Below are 6000 nucleotides of genomic sequence, written 5' to 3'. Positions count from 1 at the left end.
AAGAAAAAAAAAAAAAAAAAAAGAAAAAAGAAAAAAAAAAGAAATACTTAGGAGTCAACCTAACAAAGAAAGTGAAAAATCTATATAATGAAAACTATAGTACTCTTAAAAAGGAGATGGAAGAGAGTATCACAAAAGGGAAAGATATCCCTTGTTCCTGGATAGGCAGAACCAATATAGTGAAAATGGCCATATTTCCAAATTTGTTATATAGTTTAATACAATCCCAATCAAAATACCAATAGCATACTTCATAGAGCTAGAGAAAAAAATCATAAAATTCATATGGAACCAGAAGAAAACTAGAACAGCAAAAGCAATTCTGTATAACAAAGGCAAGGCGGGGGCCATCACAACCCCCAATTTGAAGTTAAACTACAAAACTACCATGATAAAAACAGCATAGTGTTGGCAAAAACAAAACAAAACAGACCCAAAGATCAACAGAACAGAATAGAAGATGCGGAAATGACTCAAATGCACTCAGCTACCTCATCTTTGACAAAAGGGGCCAAACAGCTTACCTGGAAGAAAGCCTCTTTAATAATGGTACTGAGAAAACTGGCTTTCCACATGCCAAAGATAAAAACTAGACCCATACCTTTCATCAAGGGCCCTTGAAGACAGGTGTAGGCAAAGATTTTATGAACAAAACTCTGATTCCACAGGAAGTAGTATAAAGAATCAACAACTGGGTTCGCGTCAAATTAAAAGGCTTTTGCACAGCTAAAGAAACCACCAGCAGAGTGAAGTGACAAACCACAGATTGGGAGAAAATTTTTACCAGCTGCTCCTCCAACGCAGGACTAACATCTTCCTTCTCTCCTTTCTTTCTTCATTCCTCTTTCTCCCTCCACACACCCCTCTATCCTGTGCGGGGGGGGGGGACATTGGACATGCTAGGTAATACCTACCAATGAATTATATCCTGGTGAATTCATGAATGTTTTGAACTGAAAGAGGGCAGTTTCAAAATGCTACACACTACATGATTCCAAGCATGCAACACTCTGGAAAAGGCAAAATTTCAGAAGTGATACTAAGGAGCTTAGGGAGATAAGGGAAATGAAAAATAAATGGAACTTGGGTTTTCAAGATAGTATAACTGCTATATGATACTGTGATAGGATATATAACATGCATTTATCAAAAGCTCTTAACACAGATTGAACCTTAATATAAACTGCAGTATCATATATTCATTTTATAGGATTTTAGCTAAAAATAGTGTATCAAACACAAGGACCCGAGCTCAACCTGTAATACCAAAAAAAAAAAAAAAAAAAAAAAAAAAAAAAACCCAAAAAAACAAAAAACAGTGTATCATCGGGTAGAGTGGTTATACCTCTATAATCCCAGCTACTTGGAAGTCTGAAGCACAAGGATCACAAGTTCACGGTCAGCCCAGACACTTAATGAAAGCTTGTCTCAAAATAAAAAAAAAAAGGGCTGGGGGTGTGGCTCAGTGGTAGAGCACTTACCTATGTCTGGGTTCAATTTCCAGTACTGTAAAACAAAAATAAAACTCCAATATATAAATGCTGATTCATCAATTACATATGTACCCCTTTAATAACATTTATAACAGGATGAAGTGCCTGTGTGTGTGTTATGGGAACTGTACTTTCTTCTCCATTCTTTGCTGTAAAAATAAAAATCTATCAATCTTTTAAAAATGGATATGTCTAGAGAGCTGGATGGGGGATATGTAGAGATAGGCAAAAGGCTTCCATCTTCAAAGGTGAGTATATTACTGGGTTTAAAATGAAACTACTGGGCTGGGGATTTAGCTCAGCGGTTCGGTGGCCTGCCTCGCAAGCGCAAGGACCTGAGTTCAATCCCCGGTACCAAAAAGAAAAAAAAAATAAAACTTTCCTTTAAAAAAAAAATAAATAAATAAATAAATAAAATAAAATAAAATGAAACTACTGTATCAGGCTTTTGCATCCCAACTCAAAATGGGTATTTTAGTCTCAATTTATAATCTGAACAGTTATTTCTAATGATAATTTAATTATTTAAAGTACTTTTTCACTTAAACTAAAATGTGGCATTTTAAATTATACTTTTTAAATATAAAAAACTGTTCTACATATTTCTGCACAAAGAATCAACAACTGGGATTGCATCTTTTTAAAAAGCTTCTACACTGCCAGAGAAATCACCAATAGAGCTAAGGGACAACCCACAATGTAGGAAAACATTTTTACCAGCTGTTCCTCAGACAGAGATCTACTATCTAGAATATATTAAGAACTTTAAAAAAAAACCAGACCCCCCCAAACATAAAGACCCAATTCAAAAATGGACATCTAAAATGAACAGACATTCTCAAAGAAAGAAGAGCAAATAATCATATGAAAAAATGTTCAATATCACTGGTCATTCTAGAGATGCAGAGGAATACAATGCTGAGATTCCACCTCACCCCACAAATTATGGCTGTTATCAAATTAACCAATAACAAATGCTGGCAGGGTTGTGGGGAGATGCGCTGTATATCTTCCCAAAAGAATTAAGAGGATCCTACCACAATGATATATGCTCAGCCATGTATATAGTGGCACAGTTTGTAATAGGTAAAATTTGCAAACAGCCCAACTACCCATCAACTGGAGACTGGATAAAAAAAGATATGGTCTTTTTTTTATAAAATGAAGTACTACTCAGCCATAAAGAAAGATAGAGATATTTATAGCTAAGTGGCCAAAAGAATTAAGAGGATCCTACCACAATGATATATGCTCAGCCATGTATATAGTGGCACAGTTTGTAATAGGTAAAATTTGCAAACAGCCCAACTACCCATCAACTGGAGACTGGATAAAAAAAGATATGGTCTTTTTTTTATAAAATGAAGTACTACTCAGCCATAAAGAAAGATAGAGATATTTATAGCTAAGTGGGTGCACACTGAGGCCATACTCTTAAGTGAAATCAGTAAGTCACACGTGTGTAAATACCCAACAGTTTTTCTGAAGTGAAAAACTAAAAGTGTAAATAAGGATGAAAATGTATAACTGATATTGTGTAATAGGAAGAAAAGGTCTAAAAGAGTAGAGGAAGAAGGAGGGGTAGTGGAAAGGTAAAAAGGATAAAGAAAAAATATGTGAAAAAGAAAAACATGGAAACAATGTCTTTGAAAACAGGGAAGGGTGGAAGGGCTGAAGGGAGAGCTAGGAAATGGGGAAAAATAAGAACCAAGATAAGCACATAAAGGTACAAGATCCCAATGATGAATACAACTGTACAGTATACCTAAAATGTATCAATAAATGTAATAAAGTAAAATATATGTATTTCAGAAATATATATATATATTTATATATTCTTTTTTGATAAAATTCCTGATTGTATGGTGGAACACTAATTCAAATTAAATGTATAAAATCAGAAACTGACTATAACTTGCCACATTAAACACATATAAGTTATATAAGTATAAATTTATATAAGGTACATTTTATAACAATTATAAATGTTCATTTTATAATTACATTTGTAAACCTCTAATGTCTGAGGTAGAAACTTCTCTACAGTGATATTAAAAATTAATCTAGATCATTTCATTATGGCACTTTGATATTATGCAAGATAGTAAGATTTTTTTTATGTAACTCATGGAGATCATGAATGCCTAAGAAGACCCTGATGAAGCTACAATAAGAAATTAATACAAAAAAAAATCAAGAATTGCAAAATAAAACCCTAAGTATAGCTCACTTTACTGATACCTTGATAAATAGATTCCAGGCTAACTGGAATGACTTTCAAAATTCACTTCCAGCCGGACAGGGTAGCACACACCTCTAATCCTGTCACTTGGGAGGCTGAGGTAGGAGGATTGTCTTGAGTTTGAGGCCAGCCAAGGCTATTCATTGAGTTCATGGCCAGCCTGGACTTTATGGTGAGACACTGTCTCAAAAAAACAAAACAAAACAAAACAAAAAAAATATACTTCCAGCCCAGCACATTTCAAAATGTTTAATGGCATAAACTTCCCACAGAGTAAGCTCAGCTAAACAGTAAATTCAGCAATAATTTTACATAGATAAATCAGTGCTAGTACAAAGCTTGCCTGTCTGTCTGACTGACTGACTTCTTCTCTTCTTTCTTTCACAGAGCCCCATACAAGCTCTTTTAGACCCTGCAGGGAGAAAGAAACTGTATGCAATCCCTCCTTTTACAGGGGAAAAGAGAGCTTCAGAGCTTTTCATTCTCATCCTAGGGCTCCTTTCCACACTGTTGTACTACAGTTGTCTATTCTGTCTATTCAAACCACTAATCAATGCATTAAATTAATCTATTTTATCTTTTTAAAAACAAAGTAGAAAATAATGTGGGTACATCAAGTGATATATATTACTGTCACTAAATCTCTTCTTTCAAAAAAGTGGTGTCCATAATGTTCTCTTCATACCTCGTAGTTTGAGAAAACTGAAAATAGAAATCTGCTAATAGACTCCACTACTACCCAAGAGCACCAATCACTTGTCTGCCTTAAAAATTCAAATATTCAAATTCTCAATCCCTTAACGCTGCCCAAACCTAATGTTCATTTAAAAACAATGACATCTTTCTAGTTAGCAATTTAAGTAGAGATACTGTTTTTTTTTTTTTTTTTCTAGTACTGGTGATTTAACCCAGGGCTTTCTTACATTCCCAGCTCTTTTTTCTTTTGAGGCAGGGTCTTGCTAAGTCACTTAAGTTGCTAAGGCTGGGCTCAAACTTGGAATCCTCCTGTCACGGCCTCCCAGAATGCTGAGATACAGATACTGCTCCATTTCCATCGCAGTAAAAATAGTGAGGCTTTGAAATTGGACAAATTTTGAATTAAAACCCACACATTCCCATTAATAAACTCTGAAATTTTGGGTAAGTTACTCAAATTTTCTGAGACACATTTCTCTGATCTGTACTGTGTCAGGGAAGTGGGATGTTAGAATACATAAGCCTAGCATAAAGCATGGCATTCAAAAACTGTTATTCTCACAACTAACACCATCCCAAATACAAAATATCTAAGTTTTATATATGTATTTATCAAGTTTTACTTTCAAAATCTGTACTTACATCTACCATTTTCAAATAGAAATCATTTACTAACTTGCATGTAGTAAATTAGAACCAGTCACACCTGTGATAGTTTTGCAAATGAGCAAATAAGATTTTAAAACCTTCTCTTTTAGAAATTCTCTCCTTTTAAGAACTTCCTTTTTCTTATAATTTTAAATTCAATGGCTCTTCTAGGCTTTTAAACTAAAATGATCCAGTAAATGGGGGTCAAAATATTCAAATCAAATGAACCTTGATAGATCTACTGGAATCAGAAATTTCAACAAGAAATTACCATGAATATATAATAATGGTGATGATTTTCCAGAGAATGTTTTGGAGAAGTTCTTTGTACTCTTTCTATTCTGTAATTTGTTGCTTATCAAACAGAAGTAGGAATTATATTGCTATATGGAATAATTATCTAAATTAAGAATGTGTAAAGTCATAAAAACAAAGCACATTTCTTGAGCATTTTAGAGTAACATGCTTTTCCAATTAACAATGACAGCAAGAATGGAACCCATGTGGCCTTGATCCTCCCATTACAGGAATACCGAAATAAACTGCTATGTTTTAATACTTCCCTAAATTCTAGTATAATTATTTTGTATTCCACTTATATAAAAATATTATTACAATTATAATTACAACTTAACAAAAGCTGAATATAAGCCTTACAGTATACAAAACAACTTCTTATTTTTTATTAGCCCCTCTACAATCAAGCACATTTTCTATCTTCATGCATTCTTCTGTAAGATGTATTTACTTTTTCCTACTGCTAATTCTCCAGCCATTAGATAAGATTCCATTTTCCTCACATATTTTAAAACTTTGTTACATAAATTATATACATTTTTCGTATCTCCCTTTGTAAGTAGTCATTTGAAACTCCTTAGAAAAATTAACCTCTCATTATTCAATGTTTCTTAAGTATTTTGT

General features: G+C 33.5%; 1 protein-coding gene across 2 annotated transcripts in view; it reads right to left on the bottom strand.

The window, feature by feature from the left end:
* Zfyve9 (zinc finger FYVE-type containing 9) overlaps nucleotides 1-6000 on the bottom strand; it is a 101175-nt gene that overhangs the window by 65056 nt on the left and 30119 nt on the right. The window lies entirely within an intron of this gene.

This window comes from Fukomys damarensis, unplaced genomic scaffold (assembly GCF_012274545.1).
Source record: "Fukomys damarensis isolate Sample0158 unplaced genomic scaffold, DMR_v1.0_HiC HiC_scaffold_23, whole genome shotgun sequence".
Lineage (NCBI taxonomy): Eukaryota > Metazoa > Chordata > Mammalia > Rodentia > Bathyergidae > Fukomys > Fukomys damarensis.
The sequence above is the reverse complement of the archived record's forward strand: the minus strand, read 5'-3'. Positions and strand labels throughout refer to the sequence as shown.